The 22247-nt window shown below is 44.9% G+C and overlaps 4 non-coding genes across 4 annotated transcripts; 2 read left to right on the top strand and 2 right to left on the bottom strand.

The window, feature by feature from the left end:
• Positions 1-651: 651 nt before the first annotated feature.
• TRNAE-UUC (transfer RNA glutamic acid (anticodon UUC)) lies at positions 652-723 on the bottom strand. Its single transcript has one exon. It is a non-coding gene; the product is annotated as a tRNA-Glu (tRNA).
• Positions 724-4321: 3598 nt separating this feature from the next.
• Positions 4322-4394, top strand: TRNAV-CAC (transfer RNA valine (anticodon CAC)). The gene has a single exon. It is a non-coding gene; the product is annotated as a tRNA-Val (tRNA).
• Positions 4395-5750: 1356 nt separating this feature from the next.
• On the bottom strand, positions 5751-5824 carry TRNAN-GUU (transfer RNA asparagine (anticodon GUU)). Its single transcript has one exon. It is a non-coding gene; the product is annotated as a tRNA-Asn (tRNA).
• Positions 5825-6474: 650 nt separating this feature from the next.
• TRNAH-GUG (transfer RNA histidin (anticodon GUG)) lies at positions 6475-6546 on the top strand. Its single transcript has one exon. It is a non-coding gene; the product is annotated as a tRNA-His (tRNA).
• Positions 6547-22247: the final 15701 nt, after the last annotated feature.

Here is a 22247-nt window from a genome sequence, read left to right as displayed (position 1 = left end):
CTGTGGAGTGTACAATTAATTTTTACTCAAAGGATTTGGACTTTTTCCCTGGTTTCTGAGAGAGAATCTCTAAACACCTGAGATTTTCCCAGTGATTGGGGTCTTTGTAATTCCTGGAGGGGCTCCAGGTCACACCTGAGAGTTTATGCTCAAGGAGCAAGAGGGACCTCTTTGAGAGGATAAAGAGGAGAAGTCCCCAAGAGGCTGGTTTAGAGGGGTATTGCCAAAGGAAAGGAGTAACCAAAGGATCCTGAGATATCTGCAAGTTACTTTGAAATGGGGTAGAAAATACATACATATGGAGAGATGGACAAAGCTAATGTGGAAAACGTTCATTGGTAAGTGCGTGAAGCATAAAGTCACTACTCTTTCAACTTTATGTTTGCAATTGTTTTGAAAAAGGAGATTTGGAGCTCTTGTCACAGGTTCTACTTTGTTCTCTGGAGATGAACAATCTGAGAGCGAAAGGTTAGGTTTCCAAGATGAGGACCACAGGAGCGGTGAAGGTTCCTGGTGGCCAAGGGCAAGGTACAGCTGTTGGGAGCCCCAAGCCGCTGAACAGTTGCTCATCGCCTCTCACCTCTCCAAGCCTGGGCAATTCTGGGACTCTTCTGCATCAAACAGGCGGAGGAGAGAGGGCGCAAAACAGCTTTCCCTGGCCGGGAATCGAACCTGGGTCGCGGCGGTGAAAGCGCCGAATCCTAGCCACTAGACCACCAGGGACCTGCTGGGGCTGGTGTAATCCCCCGCCTGCAGATAGTACATCTCTTCTCACCAAACTCGGGAAGCCAGGACGCCTACCCTCTACTCCTGCGATCGTCCCCCAAGGCCCTTTCCTCCTGTCTTCTCGAAAACGCCCGTCAGCCTGCAGCACGCCGAGGGCTGTCAGGTCTCCGCAAGTTTCGGAGTGAACTGGCTCTTCCTCGCCGCCGCACTTCAGACCTGACATAGAGGTGCGCCTTTGTGCGGCGGCAGCGTGTGAAGAGACGGTGGCTGGGGTCCAGCGGAGGGCACGAGCCTGCAGGGAGGAGGTGCCCAGGATGGGAAGAGGGCCGAGCATGAGCGCCCAAGAACTCCAACATCAAAAAGGGTTCAGATGCATACAGAAACGGAGACAGCCTGGATGAATAACTCTTTGAACCAGGGCCCCGGGACCCCTTATTGAACTCCGGATTTGCCCCCGAAATTCTGCTGCCCCTGCCTTTTTTCCCATCTTTGTTGATGGCAACTCCACCCTTCCATATGCTCAGGCAAAAAGTGCGAGCTCTCCTTGGCGCCGGTCTTTTCCTCACACCCCACATCTAATTATTAGGGAATTTTCGTGTTCTCCACGGTAGTACAGTGATTGAGAGCTCAGGCTGCTATGTAGAGTCCGTAGTTGGACTCCACCAGCCGCTCTTTGGAAACCGTTTGGGGCTGTTCTACCGCGCTCGCTGTGAGTCCGAATAGACTCGACCGCAGTAGACCTTTTGGTTTTTTGTCCGTCAAATGTGGACGTTGGTCTATACAGTTCCTCCCTTTCCTGAGCGATGAATTTAGACGAAGGGCTCTACTGATAAAGGCGGGAGATCAGTTTAAGGCGTGGCCCTCCGCTTGCTCAGACCTTAGGGTTCGAGACCCTTAATTGCAAGGCCTGGGGTTGGGCTGCCTTTGCCCCTTTTATTTGGCTCTGTCCCTCAAAATCAGCCTGTTCCTGCCCTGTCTTGGGAAGTTGGGGACATGCCTGAGACCCCTTGCTCGACTGGCCTCTCGAGGTCAAGAAACCAACTCCCTTCGGGTTCTGTCTGCAGAGAATCTTCAAAAGCGCTTTTTTTCCGTTTCTTGAACTGGGCCCTACCCAGGCGTGCGATATGCGGGGGCGCACGCCGTGAGTTTGTGGTTCTCCAGTAGCCCGCTCTTCTCGGCCTCTGTAAAGAATCCAATGCAGGTCTTCAAGGCTGGTTTGGCCTGTGTTGCTTGTTAGATATTTTCAAAGAGCTGAGGGAAAAGGGCTTCTGAGGAAAGAGTGCAGGTCAGGCCCCAGGGAAAGTGCAGGGTAGGGCCTGGAGGGAGGCTTCCGGTGTTCCTGGGTGGCCCGGACGTGTGGATCATTTTGCGTGTGTGCCTGTGTGATAAAATAGATAACAAAACGCTTGCTATTTCAACCACTTTATGCGCACAATTCAGTGACAGTAATTACGTTCACCATGTTGCGGAACCATCACCACTATCCGTTTCCAGACTTTTTCCACATCCTTAACAGAAATTCAGTGCCCCTTAAGCAATTTTTCCTGCCTTTTTCCCTCCCACCCGCCCCTGGTAACCACTAATAAACTTTGTTCTCTACGCATTTGCTATTTTAGAGATTCCAAGTAAGTGGGATCATATAATATTTGTCCTTTTGTATCTGGCTTCTTTCATACAGCATAATTTTTCTAGGTTCTTCCATGTCTTAACATGTATCACAACTTCCTGTTTATGGCTGAATAATATTCCATTGTATGGATATGCCACATTTTGTTCATCCATTCATCTGCTGATGGACACTTGGGTTGTTTACACCTTTTGGATAATGTGAATAATGCTACAGTGAACACTGGTGTACAAATATCTGTTTGCATTCTTGCTTTCAATTTTGGGGGGCATATGCCTATGCCTAGTAGTGGAGGTGTTGGGTCATCTGGGAATTCTATGGTTAACTCTTGAGGAACTGCCAAACGTATTTCCAGAGGCTGTACCATTTTACAATCCCTTCAGCAATGGGTGCGGGTTCCAATTTTCCACATCCTCAGCAATGCTTGTTTTCCGGTTTTCTGCCAAACGGTTGAGCACTCGGCTATTAACTGAAAGGTTTGTGTTTGGAACCCACGCAGAGGCGCTTCGTTGCCATCCAGTTGATTCTGACTCATAGCGACCCTATAGGACAGAGTAGAACTGTCCCATAGGGTTTCCAAGGCTGAGATCTTTACAGAAGCAAGCTGCCACATCTTTCTCCCGCACAGCGGCTCCTGGATCCGAATTGCTGACCTTTCAGTTAGCAGTCAAGCGCTTTAACCACGGCAGCACCAAATTACAGCCTTGAAACCCTATGGGGCAGTTCCGCACTGCACTCATGTGGTCGCCGTGAGTCCTAACCAACTCCATGGCAACTACCAGCAAGTGGGGGGATGAATAACATTGCACATCTTTTCATGGAACCAGCGCCATTAAAGGGGCCACCGAGGCGCTGGTCCGAAGCCCCGGGGCGAGAGCCTTCACAGCTCCTGGGCTGTGGGGAGCTGGAGAGCCAGAGAGCTTAGTTCTGAAAATGGAAACTCTAATGAGCTGCGGGATCTCGAAGCTCTCGGGGCAGGGCCCTCCTCCAAGTCCTAGCTTAACGGATAGGCGCAGAAAACTACATTAGGTCCTAACTGAAGCCGCAGACTCCTTTGCCTGAGGGATTGTTGGTGCTTTTCCCGAGGGCTTTCTCCAGCACTTTGCTGCTGGCAGTCGAATTTCAAATGTAGTTGAATATTCTGTGCTGGAAGCCAAGGTACTTGAAAACTGCAGGTCGTACAATTTTCATGGGCAAATTCTTAGGTTAACCTACTCGCCTGGTTCCCGTAGTGCAGTGCTTATCACCTTCGCCTTATGCGCGAAAAGTCCCTGTTTAGAAACCGGGCGGAAACAGGATTTCTTTTGCGGATAGACAAGTGTTCGCCAAAAGCCTTGTAAGGAGAAAAAGGGGGGGGGGGGGGGGGGGAGAAAAACATTGCAAGAAGACTTCCAATTACTCAGCATCTTGAGCCAGACCTCATTTCTCTGCTCTAAATCAGATGGCAGACCAGGACACAATTCTCATCTGGTGCTTGGGAGGCGGGGCACCAAACGAGACATGCTTTATGTTAGTTTTAGTTCCTGAGAGTTCTAAAGGTTCTCTTTGTTCTCTTCTATCACCTGAACCTTCTCCACCGGCTGACACTGAAAAAGAAAAGGGCCTCAGGAAGCACCGAGCGACCCCTTCGGGCAAAGGAGACTGAGCCTCCCGATATTCCCTGGCTTAGGGTTCCTCGCCTACCCTCGAAACAAGGACAGTGGGGCCCCACACGTTTGCTTTGAGTTCTCACACCAAAAGCAAACGAAAGTGGCAGGAACAAGAGAAAGAGATAACAAAGAGGCATTAAAGCTAAGCCTTGAGGGAAATGACCAGTCAAGGCAAATGCAGTGAGCCTTGGTTCGCTTGGTGCTTACTGAGGCCCTTTCCAGGACTTTGCTGCTGGCAGTGGAATTTCGAACTGGGATTGAATTTCGTCCACTGAAAGCCGCAAAAGTTAAAGAAGAGCAGCAGAGAGTTTCCCCGGGTGTTTCTGTAGTGTAGTGGTTATCACGTTCCCCTCACACGCGAAAGGTCCCCGGTTCGAAACCGGGCGGAAACAGTTGGTCTTTACTCCTCAAAGCGGAGTGCTACTTTTTCTCATTGCTTTAGATCTAGAATCAGACTCGAGTCCCAGAAAGTCCCAGAGGGAAATGCACAAACTGTGATGACCCATAGGAAGGTGCAATACAACCAGAAGTACTGCAAGATTGATGCCACTTTATATGAACCTAAATCCTGCGGTGTATCTATGGAAATGGATCCTAAGGGGGTAGAAGCAGGGCGGAAGTAACATAATGTTGGATACGGCTAGGTTTACTTACTGACACAGGTGCACTAGATAGAAATTCTGGAGCCACCGTGTTTTGAGCAGCTGCCAGCAATTCTAAATTGTTCACTTGAAGCAGTTGACTGAAAACTTGCACCCAAAGGTGGCCTACAGTAAATGAACTTGAAATGCCAGAACGTCTTTGATGCATTTATTGTAGAGGAAAATACCGAAAGCCTTAGGGGGATCAGAAAGCTACAGGAAATTTATCACGTAAGACATGTTCATTCACCCATATCTACAGCCCCAGGTACGGTCAGGAAGACATTACCTTTAACAAGTATGTGAGAAATACATTTAAGGGACCTGTCCTTGCATCCTCAAAGCATTCTGTGGTGGCGATTTTATGAAGGATAGTGGGAACCACTGCCGTTGACCTGGGATTTCTCAAATTAATGGGAGTCTTAGTGAGTGAGGGTTGCTAAAGAAACAGAACGAGGGATTATAAATAGATAGCTAGATAACTAATGGTGATTACAACTTCTTTTGTAATTATAAAACCATAGAACCAACTTAATTTCCAAAGTATATGGCGAGGGTTAAATAAATAATGCTAAACCCAAACCCGTTGCAGTCGAGTCGATTCGGACTCATAGCGAACCTATAGGACACAGAACTGCCCCACAGGGTTTCCAAGGAGCGCCTGCTGGATTCAAACTGCTGACCTTTTGGTTAGCAGCCCACTACACCAACCCAAACCAAAAACCCGGGGCCGTCAAGTCGATTCCGACTCATAGCGACCCTATAGGGCAGAGGAGAGCTGCCCCATAGAGTTTCCAAGGCGCACCTGGCGGATTCGAACTGCCGACTCTTTTGTTAGCAGCCGTAGCACTTAACCACGACGTCACCAGGGATTCCAACCACTACTCCACCGGGGCTTAAATAAATAACACTACAAATAAATAATATGGGGGGAAAAAAACTTCTTAGTCAAAAACAACTCCCATGATTCTTTCAGTCATTTCCGAGTTCTCAGTTTCCAAGCGAAGAGGATAGAAGGGTGACTACCATTTCTCTCTGCCTTTCCCTAGTAAGATTTATGGAGCAGAAACTCTGGGAATATCTTAACACGTGCAAAAACCTGGGGACCGTCTCTGGGTGGGCTCGAACCACCAACCTTTCGGTTAACAGCCGAACGCGCTAACCGATTGCGCCACAGAGACCACAGGTGACCCCACTTGTTTGTACAAGGAGTGAACGCCTTTGCACCACCGGACGGTGCCAGCGGCCTTCTGCAGTACGACCTGCACAAACCCTCGGAAAATCCGGCAGGTTGGGGTGACAAATGGTGTTGTTGATCGCGTTAAAATCAGTGCGTTGGGTGAGTCTGAAGCTAGGAGGGCAGCCGAATGGCCTTCGCCCCTCCTTGCTCCTCCTCCGCCTCAGATGCCTGCGACCCCCGGAGACCCCGGGTCTGCAACCCCTGCCTGACCCCAATAGGGTCCAAGACACTGCTGCTCCGCCTTCGCCCGCCCGCCCACACCATGGAAGCCCCCCACTCGCCTCGTTTGCGGTAGTTGGGCCCGAGCGCGGAAAATAAGTGCGGAAAGGGGAGCGGTGAAGAGGGGCGAAGGAAAGCAGGGAGGCGTGGGCGAGAACAAGACCTCCAGGAGGCAGGTGCAGAGACTCGGGCCAGGTGCTGGGGAGGAGAGAAAGGTTTCTATCCTGCAGCACAATGCGGAGGGAGGAGCTGAGAGATGGCAAGAAGTGAGAGAAAAGCAGAGCACCTGTGGCTGTTCAAGAACAAAACAGTGTGAATGTTTTTATGACAATAAAGTTTAAAGACCAGTGAGCGCTGACGGGTTTGTGGTGCGCCGTGATCGTATAGTGGTTAGTACTCTGCGTTGTGGCCGCAGCAACCTCGGTTCGAATCCGAGTCACGGCAGTGTCTGGCGCTAATTTTGTCACTCACTGGCGCGCTTCGTTTGGTTTGCAGTTCATTCCCCGCACGGGCATCGCTCCCCATCTGCGCCTAGAACTGGAAGGCAGCGGGCCTTACAGCTAGAGGTCAGAAGGGAAGGAACCCCGACAGCGTGCATACCTGGAGCCAGGTCTAAGGGAAACCTTGAGTGCGCCCCACATCCGGGCAAAAGGTGAAATGCCTCTCACTCAGCCTAACAAGTACCTTCCACTGTTGAGATGATGTGGTCATAACCGTTTTCCTGGTAAAGGTATTTCAAATACCAGCTGGGCTTTTGTACACGAAAACAGAATAAACTTTTTTTTTTATTAACTTCTATTAAGCTTCAAGTGAACGTTTACAAATCCAATCAGTCTGTCACATATATGTTTACACACATCTTACTCCGTACTCCCACCTGCTCTTCCCCTATTGAGTCAGCCCTTTCAGTCTCTCCTTTCGTGACAATTTTGCCAGCTTCCCTCTCTCTCTATCCTCCCATCCCCCCTCCAGACAAGAGCTGCCAACACACTCTCCAGTGTCCACCTGATATAATTAGCTCACTCTTCATCAGCATCTCTCTCCCACCCGCTGACCAGTCCCTTTCACGTCTGGTGAGTTGTCTTCGGGGATGGTTCCTGTCCTGTGCGGACAGAAGGTCTGGGGAGCATGGCCGCCGGGATTCCTCTAGTCTCAGTCAGACCATTAACTATGGTCTTTTTATGAGAATTTCGGGTCTGCATCCCACTGATCTCCTGTTCCCTCAGGAGTTCTCTGTTGTGCTCCCTGTCCGGGCAGTCATCGATTGTGGCCGGGCACCAACTAGTTCTTCTGGTCTCAGGATGATGTAGGTCTCCGGTTCATGTGGCCCTTTCTGTCTCTTGGGCTCCTAGTTGTCGTGTGACCTTGGTGTTCTTCATTTTCCTTTGCTCCAGGTGGGTTGAGACCAATTGATGCATCTTAGATGGCCGCTTGTTAGTATTTAAGACCCCAGACGCCACATTTCAAAGTGGGATGCAGAATGTTTTCATAATAGAATTATTTTGCCAATTGACTTAGAAGTCCCCTCAAACCATGTTCCCCAGACCCCCGCCCCTGCTCCGCTGACCTTTGAAGCTTTCATTTTATCCCGGAAACTTCTTTGCTTTTGGTCCAGTCCAATTGAGCTGACCTTCCATGTATTGAGTGTTGTCTTTCCCTTCACCCAAAGCAGTTCTTATCTACTGATTAATCAATAAAAAACCCTCTCCCTCCCTCCCTCCCCCCTTCGTAACCACAAAAGTATGTGTTCTTCTCAGTTTTTACTATTTCTCAAGATCTTATAATAGTGGTCTTATACAATATTTGTCCCTTTGCCTCTGACTCATTTCGCTCAGCATAATGCCTTCCAGGTTCCTCCATGTTATGAAATGTTTCACACATTCGTCACTGTTCTTTATCGATGCGTAGTATTCCATTGTGTGAATATACCACAATTTATTTACCCATTCATCCGTTGATGGACACCTTGGTTGCTTCCAGCTTTTTGCTATTGTAAACAGAGCTGCAATAAACATGGGTGTGCATATATCTGTTTGTGTGAAGGCTCTTGTATCTCTAGGGTATATTCCGAGGAGTGGGATTTCTGGGTTGTATGGTAGTTCTATTTCTAACTGTTTAAGATAACGCCAGATAGATTTCCAAAGTGGTTGTACCATTTTACATTCCCACCAGCAGTGTATAAGAGTTCCAATCTCTCCGCAGCCTCTCCAACATTTATTATTTTGTGTTTTTTGGATTAATGCCAGCCTTGTTGGTGTGAGATGGAATCTCATCGTAGTTTTAATTTGCATTTCTCTAATGGCTAATGATCGAGAGCATTTTCTCATGTATCTGTTGGCTGCCTGAATATCTTCTTTAGTGAAATGTGTGTTCATATCCTTTGCCCACTTCTTGATTGGGTTGTCTGTCTTTTTGTGGTTGAGTTTTGACAGAATCATGTAGATTTTAGAGATCAGGCGCTGGTCTGAGATGTCATAGCTGAAAATTCTTTCCCAGTCTGTAGGTGGTCTTTTTACTCTTTTGGTGAAGTCTTTAGATGAGCATAGGTGTTTGATTTTTAGGAGCTCCCAGTTATCGGGTTTCTCTTCATCATTTTTGGTAATGTTTTGTATTCCGTTTATGCCTTGTATTAGGGCTCCTAGGGTTGTCCCTATTTTTTCTTCCATGATCTTTATCGTTTTAGTCTTTATGTTTAGGTCTTTGATCCACTTGGAGTTAGTTTTTGTGCATGGTGTGAGGTATGGGTCCTGTTTCATTCTTTTGCAAATGGATATCCAGTTATGCCAGCACCATTTGTTAAAAAGACTATCTTTTCCCCAATTACCTGACACTGGTCCTTTGTCAAATATCAGCTGCTCATACGTGGATGGATTTATATCTGGGTTCTCAATTCTGTTCCATTGGTCTATGTGCCTGTTGTTGTACCAGTACCAGGCTCTTTTGACTACTGTGGCTGTATAATAGGTTCTGAAATGAGGTAGAGTGAGGCCTCCCACTTTCTTCTTCTTTTTCAGTAATGCTTTGCTTATCCGGGGCTTCTTTCCCTTCCATATGAAATTGGTGATTTGTTTCTCTATCCCCTTAAAATATGACATTGGAATTTGGATCGGAAGTGTGTTATACGTATAGATGGCTTTTGGTAGAATAGACATTTTTACTATGTTAAGTCTTCCTATCCATGAGCAAGGTATGTTTTTCCACTTAAGTATGTCCTTTTGAATTTCTTGTAGTAGAGCTTTGTAGTTTTCTTTGTATAGGTCTTTTACATCCTTGGTAAGATTTATTCCTAAGTATTTTATCTTCTTGGGGGCTACTGTGAATGGTATTGATTTGGTTATTTCCTCTTCGGTGTTCTTTTTGTTGATGTAGAGGAATCCAAGTGATTTTTGTATGTTTATTTTATAACCTGAGACTCTGCCAAACTCTTCTATTAGTTTCAGTAGTTTTCTGGAGGATTCCTTGGGATTTTCTGTGTATAAGATCATGTCATCTGCGAATAGTGATAACTTTACTTCCTCCTTGCCAATCCGGATACCCTTTATTTCTTTGTCTAGCCTAATTGCCCTGGCTAGGACTTCAAGTACGATGTTGAATAAGAGCGGTGATAAAGGGCATCCTTGTCTAGTTCCCGTTGTCAAGGGAAATGCTTTCAGGTTCTCTCCATTTAGAGTGATATTGGCTGTCGGCTTTGCATAGATGCCCTTTATTATGTTGAGGAACTTTCCTTCAATTCCTATTTGGTAAGAGTTTTTATCATAAATGGGTGTTGGACTTTGTCGAATGCCTTTTCTGCATCAATTGATAAGATCATGTGGTTTTTATCTTTTGTTTTATTTATGTGATGGATTACATTAATGGTTTTTCTGATATTAAACCAGCCTTGCATACCTGGTATAAATCCCACTTGATCATGGTGAATTATTTTCTTGATGTGTTGTTGGATTCTGTTGGCTAGAATTTTGTTGAGGATTTTTGCATCTATGTTCATGAGGGATATAGGTCTATAATTTTCTTTTTTTTGTAATGTCTTTACCTGGTTTTGGTATCAGGGAGATGGTGGCTTCATAGAATGAGTTGGGTAGTATTCCGTCATTTTCTATGCTTTGAAATACCTTCAGTAGTACTGGTGTTAACTCTTCTCTGAAAGTTTGGTAGAACTCTGCAGTGAAGCCGTCCGGGCCAGGGCTTTTTTTTGTTGGAAGTTTTTTGATTACCGTTTCAATCTCTTTTTTTGTTATGCGTCTATTTAGTTGTTCTACTTCTGAATGTGTTAGTTTAGGTAGGTAGTGTTTTTCCAAGAATTCATCCATTTCTTCTAGGTTTTCAAATTTGTTAGAGTACAATTTTTCGTAGTAATCTGAAATGATTCTTTTAATTTCATTTGGTTCTGTTGTGATGTGGTCCTTCTCGTTTCTTATTCGGGTTATTTGTTTCCTTTCCTGTATTTCTTTAGTCAGTCTAGCCAATGGTTTACCAATTTTGTTACTTTTTTCAAAGAACCAGCTTTTGGCTTTGTTAATTCTTTCAATTGTTTTTCTGTTCTCTAATTCATTTAGTTCTGCTCTAATTTTTATTATTTGTTTTCTTTTGGTGCCTGATGGGTTCTTTTGTTGCTCACTTTCTATTTGTTCAAGTTGTAGGGACAGTTCTCTGATTTTGGCTCTTTCTTTTTTTGTATGTGTGCATTTATCGATATAAATTGGCCTCTGAGCACTGCTTTTGCTGTATCCCAGAGGTTTTGATAGGAAGTATTTTCATTCTCGTTGCATTCTATGAATTTCCTTATTCCCTCCTTGATGTCTTCTATAACCCAGTCTTTTTTCAGGAGGGTTTTGTTCATTTTCCAAGTATTTGATTTCTTTTCCCTAGTTTTTATGTTATTGATTTCTACTTTTATTGCCTTGTGGTCTGAGAAGATGCTTTGTAATATTTCGATGTTTTGGACTCTGCAGAGGTTTCTTTTATGACCTAATATGTGGTCTATTCTAGAGAATGTTCCATGTGCGCTAGAAAAAAAAAGTATACTTTGCAGCAGTTGGGTGGAGAGTTCTGTATAAGTCAATGAGGTCAAGTTGGTTGATTGTTGTAATTAGGTCTTCCGTGTCTCTATTGAGCTTCTTACTGGATGTCCTGTCCTTCTCCGAAAGTGGCGTGTTGAAGTCTCCTACTGTAATTGTGGCGGTGTCCATCTCACTTTTCAGTTCTGTTAAAATTTGATTTATGTATCTTGCAGCCCTGTCATTGGGTGCATAAATATTTAATATGGTTATGTCTTCCTGATCAATTGTCCCTTTTATCATTATGTAGTGTCCTTCTTTATCCTTTGTGGTGGATTTAAGTCTAAAGTCTATTTTGTCAGAAATTAATATTGCTACTCCTCTTCTTTTTTGCTTATTGTTTGCTTGATATATTTTTTTCCATCCTTTGAGTTTTAGTTTGTTTGTGTCTCTAAGTCTAAGGTGTGTCTCTTGTAGGCAGCATATAGATGGATCGTGTTTCTTTATCCAGTCCGTGACTCTCTGTCTCTTTATTGGCGCATTTAGTCCATTTACATTCAGCGTAATTATAGATAAATAAGTTTTTAGTGTTGTCATTTTGATTCCTGTTTATGCGTGTTGTTGGCAATTTCATTTTTCCACATACTTTTTTGTGCTGAGACGTCTTTCTTAGTAAATTGTGAGATCCTCATTTTCATAGTGTTTGTCTTTATGTTAGTTGAGTCGTTACGTTTTTCTTGGCTTTTATCTTGAGTTATGGAGTTGTCATACCTTTTTGTGGTTACTTTATTATTTACCCCTATTTTTCTAAGTAAAAACCTAACTTGTATCGTTCTATATCGCCTTGTATCACTCTCCATCTGGCAGTTCAATGCCTCCTGTATTTAGTCCCTCTTTTTGATTATTGTGATCTTTTACCTATTGACTTCCATGATTCCCTGTTATGTGTATTGTTATTTATTTATTTTTTTAATTAATCTTAATTTGTTTGTTTTTGTGATTTCCCTATTTGAGTTGATATCAGGACATTCTGTTTTGTGACCTTGTGTTGTGCTGGTATGTGATATTATTGGTTTTCTGACCAAACAATATCCTTTAGTATTTCTTGTAGCTTTGGTTTGGTTTTTGCAAATTCTCTAAACATGTGTTTATCTGTAAATATCTTAATTTCGCCTTCATATTTCAGAGAGAGTTTTGCTGGATATATGATCCTTGGCTGGCAGTTTTTCTCCTTCAGTGTTCTGTATATGTCATCCCATTCCCTTCTTGCCTGCATGGTTTCTGCTGAGTAGTCTGAACTTATTCTTATAGATTCTCCCTTGAAGGAAACCTTTCTTTTCTCCCTGGCTGCTTTTAAAATTTTCTGTTTATCTTTGGTTTTGGCGAGTTTGATGATAATATGTCTTGGAGTTTTTCTTTTTGGATCAATATTAAATGGGGTTTGATGAGCATCTTGGATAGATATCCTTTCGTCTTTCATGATGTCAGGGAAGTTTTGTGTCAGGAGTTCTTCAACTATTTTCTCTGTGTTTTCTGTCCCCCCTCCCTGTTCTGGGACTCCAATCACACGCAAGTTATCCTTCTTGATAGAGTCCCACATGATTCTGAGGGTTTCTTCATTTTTTTTAATTCTTTTATCTGATTTTTTTTCAGCTATGTTGGTGTTGATTCCCTGGTCCTCCAGATGTCCCAGTCTGCATTCTAATTGCTCGAGTCTGCTCCTCTGACTTCCTATTGCGTTGTCTAATTCTGTAATTTTACTGTTAATCTTTTGGATTTCTACATGCTGTCTCTCTATGGATTCTTGCAACTTATTAATTTTTCCACTATGTTCTTGAATAATCTTTTTGAGTTCTTCAACAGTTTTATCGGTGTGTTCCTTGGCTTTTTCTGCAGTTTGCCTTATTTCGTTTGTGATGTCTTGAAGCATTCTCTAAATTAGTTTTTTATATTCTGTATCTGATAATTCCAGGATTGTATCTTCATTTGGGAAAGATTTTGATTCTTTTGTTTGGGGGGTTGGAGAAGCTGTCATGGTCCGCTTCTTTATGTGGTTTGATATGGACTGCTGTCTCCGAGCCATCACTGGGAAACTAGTTTTTCCAGAAAATCCGCTAAAAAAAAAAATGCAGTCAGATCCCTATCAGAGTTCTCCCTCTGGCTCAGGCTATTCGGATGTTAATGAAGCCTCCTGACTGGTACGCTGGCTCCAGGCTCTGAAAACAATCGCTGCCTCCCCATATTTGTTCGTTTTCCGTCTCTAAATCTGTGTTTGTTGTTCAGGGTTCGTTGATTGTTATGTATGTGATCGATTCACTTGTTTTTCCGAGTCTTTGTTGCAAGAGGGATCCGGGGTAGCATCCACCTAGTCCGCCATCTTGGCCCCCCCCCCAGAATCAACTTTTAATGCGTTTACACTAAAATCCAAACCTCCTGCCATAGTCCGTTTGCGGGCCATGTCTCTCACCGCTTGTCCCTCCTTTTTTATGCTAACAGTACATTACTGAAGTGTATGAGTATCACTTATTAATGAAGATCAAAGGCCACAGCCTTCAGTATGGATTGCACCTCAACATAAAGAAAACAAAAATCCTCACAACTGGACCAATGAGCAACATCATGATAAACAGAGGAAAGATTGAAGTTGTCAAGGATTTCATTTTACTTGGATCCACAATCAACAGCCATGGAAGCAGCAGTCAAGAAATCAAAAGACGCGCTGCATTGTTTGGGTACATCTGCTGCAAAGGACCTCTTCAAAGTGTTGAAGAGCAAAGATGTCACCTTGAAGACTAAGGTGTACCTGACCCAAGCCATGGTATTTTCAATCACATCATATGCATGTGACAGCTGGACAATGCATAAGGAAGACCAAAGAAGAATTGATGCCTTTGAATTGTGGTGTTGGTGAGGAATATTGAATATACCATGGACTGCCAGAAGAACGAATAACTCTGTCTTGGAAGAAGTACAACCGGAATGCTCCTTAGAAGCAGGGATGGCGAGACTGCATCTTACATACTTTGGACATGTTATCAGGAGGGATCAGTCTCTCGTGAAGGACATCATGCTTGGCAAAGTACAGGGTCAGCAGAAAAGAGGAAGACCCTAAACAAGGTGGATTGACACAGTGGCTGCAACAATGGGCTCAAGCATACCGATTGTAAGGATGGTGCAGGACCGGGCAGTGTATCCTTCTGTTGTGCATAGGGTCAGTACGACTCAGAGCCGACTCGACAGCACCTAACAACAACAATACAGAAATCTTTAGTGAACAATTACTGAATTTTGACAAATGTAATCAAGTTACAGAAAGTTTCCATCATCCCACCAAGGTCCAAGGAGCTCCTTTCTGGGTAATCCCCATCCCCTACCCCCTCCCGGTTTAATTAATCACTCTTCTGACGTCTCTCACCAGAGATTAGTTTTGCCTATTCTTGAAATGCACATGAATGAACGCACATTTTTTGTGTCTGACTCTATTTCTTTTTTTCCACACAACATTATGTTTTCAAGATATGTCTATGTTGTTCGTCTATCACTTCTTCATTGTAGTATTGTTGATGTTATTCCAATGTGTGAGTAAACCACAGTCGATGGACATTTGGGCTATTTCCAGTTTCGGCTATTGTGAAAATGCTCCTATGAGTATGCTCGCCTGAGTCTTTGTGTGGACACGTGTATCCATTTCCCTTAAAGTACTGGAATTGCTGGATCAAAGACTAGGTGCCAGTTTAACCTTGACAGAAGCTGCCAAACTGTCCCCTAGGATGGTTTCTCACCAACAAAGCCGGTTGCAGTTGTTCCACATCCTTGTCAGCACTTGGTGTTCTCTGCCTTTTAAATGCACCATTCTGGTGGGTTTGTAAGGGTAACTTTTCATGGTTTAAATTTGTGTTTCCCTAATGAGTAATGACATGGGTCTTGTTTTCCTAAGCCTTTTGGCCATTTAGAAATCCTCCTTTGTGGAGAAAGTTTATTCAATATTTTGCACACTGTTATTTCAGTTGACTTTTTATTGCTGATCTCTAAAAGTTCTGTATACAAGATTTGAGTCATTTTGCAGATAATCATGTTGTAAATATTTTCTCCCAGTCTGTGGCTTGCCTTTTCACTTTCTTAGGTGGTTTTTCATGAACAGAAGCTTTTAATTTCAATGAAATCTAATGTATCTAAAACTTTTTTTTCTTTATATATAAGGCCGATTGTGTTCTCTAAGAAAAATCTTTTTACCCCAGGGTGGTGAATGTATTCTCCCCAATTTCCTTCTAGGGACTTTACCATTGTTGTTTTAATTTTTGAATCTCTGACATCTCAGATTCCTGTCCTGATCACAATAAGCTTGTCTTGGCCTCACAGGAATCTTCTCTATATTGCAAAACATTCACAATAGTTACCCGCTTTGCTCTCTGACATCTACAGGAGCCATGCGTCCCTCCATCTCCCCCTTATTACCCCTCCATCTCTGACATTCTCTCTCTCCTTTTCTGTAGCTGAGAAACCCCGAAAAAACTGAAACGGAATTGGAGAGGCCTAGTCTAATCTGTGTTCAAGAAGGCAGGCTCTGGGTTAGGAATCTGATTCAGCCCTTGTATGGCCTGGATAGGTGTGTTAAACTTCATGTGCCTCAGCATTTTCATCCTTTGAAAGTTAAGTTTTAACAAAGAAAAAGCAAAAACAAACAAACAAACAAAAACCACTGGTTGGGAAAATCGTGCCCTTTCTTCTAGCAGTCGCTGTTCTTGGTGCAGTGCTTACCATGTTGTATTCACACCCAAGGTTCAAGTGTTCCCACTCTGGGAAAGGTGAGGACTTGCCTGCTCACCGGAAACGAGGTTCTGCTTTGGTTCAAACTGGAGACAGAGATACAACTGGACTAGATCACCTGTCCTCCCACCCCCAGCTACTGAGGGCTCAGTTCCAGAGGACTCTGACTTCACTGTAGCTTTAGATCAGGAAATTTCATAACATGTTTTTTTCCCTTTCCTTCCTTCTTTGATCTGTCTCCTGCACCTCTTCCCCTGCCCACCCAGAGGAAAGGATTCACTGCTATTCTATCCTGGTGTCCCTTTGATGTTCTTTTGGACAGGATGAAGGGGCCAGTTGTCCTTCCCCTACAGGAGCAGAAAGAGCAGCCGGCCCCAGGGGAACCACAGCTCACCCAGTGTGCCCTTTCGCATCACGCATGTGTGCTTGGCAGGGTTCCGAATACAGCTCAGCCTTAAGCTTCTCTGCAGGTTGAACCAGAAGGGTGTGGGGGTTCCAGATCGCCAAGGCAAGGTAACTGGGAGCTCCTAAAAATCAAACACCTATGCTCATCCAAAGACTTCATCAGAAGAGTAAAATGATTACCTACAGACTGGAAAAAAGTTTTTAGCTGTGACATTTCTGATGTCTAAAATCTTCATGATACTGCGAAAACTCAACTACAAAAAGACAAATAACCCAAAGAAAAAATGGGCAAAAGATATGAACGGGCATCACTAAAGAAGACATTCAGGTAGCTAACAGATACATGAAGAAATGCTCAGGATCATTAGCCAGTAGAGAAATGCAAATCAAAACTACAGTCAGATTCCATTGCACTCCAACTAGGCTGACATTCATCCAAAATACACAAAATAATAAATGTTGGAGAGGTTGTGGAGAGATTGGAACCCTTAAAAACTGCTGGTGGGAATGGAAAATGGTACAAGCACTTTGGAAATCAATTTGGTGCTTCCTTAAAAAACTAGAAATAGAACGACCACAGGAGCCAACAATCCCACTCCTTGGAATATATCCTAGAGAAATAAAACCTTTACACGAACACCCATGTTCACTGCAGCACTGGAAGCAACCAAGGTGCCCATAAATGGATGAATGGATAAATAAATTACGGTATATTTATACAGTGGAATACTACATATCCACAAAGAACGGCAATGGATCTGTGAAACATTTCAGAACATGGACGAACCTGGAAGCCATTTTGCTGAGTGACATTAGTCAGTTGGAAGAGGACAAATATTGTATAAGAGCACTATTATAAAAACTATTACAAGAACAGAGAAAAAAATATCCTTTGATGCTTACTATAGGAGGAGGGAGGAAGAGAGGGAGAGAGGGAGGGGGTATTCACTAATTAGATGGTAGATAAGAACTACTTTAGTTGAAGGAAAAGATAACACACAATACAGGCGAGGTCAGCACAACTGGACTAAACCAAAAGCAAAGAAGTTTCCTGAATAAAATGAATGCTTTGAAGGCCAGCGTAGCAGGCGTAGGAGTTTGGAAACCATGGTTTCAGGGGACATCTAAGTCAACTGGCGTAATAAAGTCTATTAAAACATTCTGCGTCCTACTTTGGAGAGCAGCTTCTGGGGTCTTAAACGCTAGCAAGCAGCCTTCTAAGATTCATCAATTGGTCTCAACCCACCTGGACCAAAGGACAATGAAGAATACCAAGGACACAAGGTAATTATGAGCCCAAGAGACAGAAAGAGCCGCACGAGACAGAGACTACATCAGCCTAAGACCAGAAGAACTAGGTGGTGCCTGGCTTCAACAGATGACTGCCCTGACAGGGAACACAACAGAGAGACCCTGAGGGACTAGGAGAGCAGTGGGATGCAGACCCTAAATTCTTGTAAAAAGACCAGACTTAATGGTCTGACTGAGACTAGAAGGACCCCAGAGTTCATGGTCCCCAGACCTTCTGTTAGCCCAAGACAGGAACCATTCCCAAAGCCAACTCTTCAGACAGGGATTGGACTGGACAATGGGCTGGAGAGGGATGCTGCTGAGGAGTGAGCTTCTTGGATCAGGTGGACACTTGAGACTCTGTTGGCATCTCCTGCCTGCAGGGGAGATGAGAGGGTGGAAGGGGTTAGAACCTGGCGAAATGGACACGAAAAGAGAGAGTGGAGGGAGAGAGTGGGATGTCTCACTAGGGGGAGAGTAACTGGGAGTGTGTAGCAAGGTGTATATTGGTTTATGTGTGAGATATTGACTTGATTTGTAAACTTTGACTTAAACCACAATAAAAATTATTAAAAAAAAAAAAAAAGTAAATTCTGGTTTCGTGTAAAAAAGCCAGGCTTGTGTTTGAAATACCTTTAGCAGGAAAACGGTTATGACCACATCATCTCAACAGTGGAAGGTGCTTCTAAGGCTGAGTGAGAGGCATTTCACCTTTTGCCCGGATATGGGGCGCACGCAAGGCTTCCCTTAGACCAGGCTCCAGGTATGCTCACTGTCAGGTTCCTGTCCTTCTGACCCCTAGCTGGAAGGCTTGCTGCCTTCTAGCTGCAGGTGGGGAGCGATGCAGTGCGGGAATGAAATGCAAACCAAGCCATATGAAGCTCGCCGGTACGTGACAAAACATGTGCCAGATACTGCTGTGACGCGGATTCGAACCGAGGTTGATGAGGCCACATTGCAGAGTACTCACCACTATACGATCATGGCGCACCACAAATCTACCAGCGCTCGCTGGTCTTCTTAAACTTTATTGACATAAAAACATTCACACCGTTTTATTCTGGAACAGCCACAGGTGCTCCGCTTTTCTCCCATTTCCTGCCGTCTCTCACCTCCTCCTTCCCCATTGTGCTACACCTTAAAAACCATTCTCCCCTCCCCAGGACCTCGCCTGAGTCTCTGCACAGGCCTCCTGGAGGTCTGGTCCTCCCCTACGCCTCCCAGCTTTCCTTCGCTCCACTTCACCAATCCCCTTTCCCCGTTTATTTTCCGCGCTCCCGCCACACCGACCGCAACCGAGTCGAGAGGGTGGCGTCCACGGCGCGGGCCGGCGGGCGAAGGCGGAGCAGCCCTGTCGTGGACCCCACTGGGCTCAGGCGGGGGTTGCAGACCCGGGGGTCTCCGGGGGTCGCTGGCATCTGAGGCGGACAAGGAGCAAGGAGGGGCGAAGGCCATTCGGTTGCCCTCCTAGCTTCAGATTCACCCAAACGCACTGGTTTCAACGCGACAACCTGCCGGGTTTTCCGAGGTTTTGCGCTATTGGCTCCGCAGAAAGCGTCAGGCACCGCCTAGCGCTTCACCGGCGTTCACTCCTTGTGGAAAGGAAAACGTTTATCTGTGGCGCAATCGGTTAGTGGGTTTGGCTGTTAACCGGAAGGTTGGCGGTTCTGAGCCCACTCCGGGACGCGCCCGAGATTTTATAAATGTTAAGATGTCCCCAGAGCTTCTGCTCCTTACATCTTACTATATAAAGGCAGAGAGCAACTTAGTTAGCCTTCTATCCTCTTTGCTTGGAAACTGAGAACTCAGTAATGATTGAAAGAAAGGAATCATCGGAGTTGCTTTTGACTAACAAGTTTTTTTTTCCTAATTTTTTCCACCTCGTTTACTGGTACCATTACTTTTTAAACCCTGGTGGTGTAGTGGTTAAGTGCTACAGCTGCTAACCAAAAGGTGAGCAGTTTGAATCCACCAGGCGCTCTTTGGAAACCCTGTGTGGCAGTTCTACTGTGTCCTATAGGGTCGCTTTGAGTCGGAATCGACTGGACAGCAACAGGTTTGGTTCTGGTATTATTTATTTAACCCTTTCCATATACTTTGGAAATCAAGTTGGGTCTATGGTTTTATGAATACAAAAAAAGTTGTAATCACCTTTAGCTATCTAGCTATCTCTTTATAATCGCTCGTTCTGTGTCTTTTAGCAACCCCGACTAAGACACTCCCACTAACTTCAGAAATCCCAGGAAATGGCAGCGGTTCCCACCGTCCTTCATAAAATCGCCACCACAGAATGCTTTGAGGATGCAAGAACAGTTCCTATATTTCTCACAGTCTTGTTGAAGGTTACGTCTTCCTGATAATACCTGGGGCTATAGATGTGGGTGAATGAACATGTCTTACATGGTAAATTTACTGTAGCTTTCTAATCCCCCTGAGGCTTTAGATATTTTCCACTACAAGAAATGTATCAAAGACGTTGTGCCATTTCAAGGTCATTTACTGTAGGCCACCTTTGGGTGCAGGTTTTCAGTGAACTGGTTCAAGTGAACAATGTAGAATTGCTGACAGCTGCTCAAACTAATACGGTGGCTCCAGAATTTCTACCTAGTGCACCTGTATCAATCGGTAAACCTAGCCGTATCCATCACTGTATTCCTTCCGCCCTGCTTCTACTCCCTTAGGATCCATTTCCATAGATTAACCCTAGGATTTAGGTTCATATGGAGTGGCAAAAATCCTGCAGTACTTCTGGTGGTATTGCACCTTCCTATGGGTCATCACAGTTTGTGCACTTCCCTCTGGGACTTTTCGGGACTCGTGTCTGATTCTAGATCTAAAGGAATGGGAAAAAGTAGCAATGGGCTCTGAGGGGTAAAAAAAAGCAACTACTTCCGCCGGGTTTCCAACCGGGGACCTTTCCCGTGTGAGGCGAACATCCTCACCACTACACTACCGAAACCACGAGGTTCACATAACTTAAGGAACATCCGTGAAAACTTTATGGCGGCCTTCTTGAACTTTCGTGACTTTCAGTGTACCAAATTCAATCCCATTTCTAACTTCGATTGGCAGCAGCAAAGTCCTGGAAAGGGCCTCAGTAAGCAACAAGCGAACCAAGGCTCACTGCATTTGCCTTTACTGGTCATTTCTCTCAAGACTTAGCTTTAACGCCTCTTTGTTATCTCTTTCTCTTGTTCCTGTCATTTTAGTTTGCTTTTGATGTGAGATCTCAAATCCAGTGTGTGGGGCCCCATGGTCCTTGTTTCCAGGGTGGGCGAGGAACCCTAAGCCAGGGCATATCGGGAGTCTCAGTCTCCTTTGCCTGAAGGGTTCGCTCGGTGCTTCCTGAGGCCGTTTTCTTCTTCAGTGTCAGCCTGTGGAGAAGGTTCAGGTGATAGAAGAGAACAAAGAGAACCTTTACAACTCTCTGGAACTAAAACTAACATAAAGCATGTCTCGCTTGGTGCCCCGCCTCCCAAGAACCAGATGAGAATTGTGTCCTGGTCTCCCATCTGACTTAGCGCAGAGAAATGAGGTCTGGCTTAGGTACTCCGTAATGAAGTCTTTTGTCTTTTTTTTTTTTTCCTCCTTAAAGGCTATTGACAAACGCTTAACCCTTCAGGAAAAGAAACCTGTTTTAGCCCGCCTTCTAAACAGGGACCCTGCCGGCCTGAGCCGAACGTGATAACTGCTACCCTACGGAAACCACGTGACTGAGCTAGCCTAAGAATTTCTCCAGGAAAATCGTAAACCCTTCAGTCTCCAAGTACTTTAGCTTCCAACACACGAAATTCAACTACATTTGAAATTCGACTGCCTGCAGCAAAGCGCTGGAGAAAGCCCTCGGGGAAAACACCGACAATCCCTTCAGGCAAAGGAGTCTGTGTCTTCCCTTATGCCTTAAAGTAGTTTTCTGCGCCTATCCCGGAAGCTAGGACTTCGGGGGGGGGGGTGGTGTGGGGTGCTCCGCCGGGCTTCAGGAACCCTAAGTTCTCTAGAGTTTCCATTTTCAGAACTAAGCTCCTTTCGGGCTCTCCAGCTCCCCACAGCCCAGGAGCTGTGAAGGCTCTCATCCTGGGGCTTCGGACCAGCGCCTCGGTGGCCCCTTTAAAGGCGCTGGTGTTCCAGACAAATGATCCCTGTTTCCATGAAAAGATGCTCAATGTCATTACTCCTTATTCATCCCCCCACTTGGTGTTAGTTGCTATGGAGTCGATTAGGACTCATGACCATCTCATGAGTGCAGTGCAGAACTAACTGCTCCCTAAGGTTCTGAAGGCTGTGACTTGGTGGTGCACTGGCTAAAGCGCTCGGCTGCTAACTGAAAGGTCAGCAGTTTGAATCCACCAGCCCCTGTGTGGGAGAAAGATGTGGTGGCCTGCTTCTGTAAAGACCTTAGCCTTGGAAACCCTATGGGGCAGCTCTACTCTGTCCTGTAGGGTCGCTATGAGTCAGAATTGACTAGATGGCAACGGCTTGGAGTTTTGGACCTTTCAGGAGCAGATCACCAGACTTGCCTTCTGAGACGCCTCTGCGTGGGTTCCAACCACAAACCTTTCAGTTAATAGTCGAATGCTCAACCTTTTGGCACAAAACCGGAAAACAAGCATTGCTGACGATGTGGGAAATTGGAACCCTCACCCATTGCTGGTGGGATTGTAAAATGGTACAGCCTCTGTGGAAATC

This window comes from Elephas maximus, chromosome 3, assembly GCF_024166365.1.
Source record: "Elephas maximus indicus isolate mEleMax1 chromosome 3, mEleMax1 primary haplotype, whole genome shotgun sequence".
Taxonomy (NCBI): domain Eukaryota; kingdom Metazoa; phylum Chordata; class Mammalia; order Proboscidea; family Elephantidae; genus Elephas; species Elephas maximus.
The sequence above is the reverse complement of the archived record's forward strand: the minus strand, read 5'-3'. Positions and strand labels throughout refer to the sequence as shown.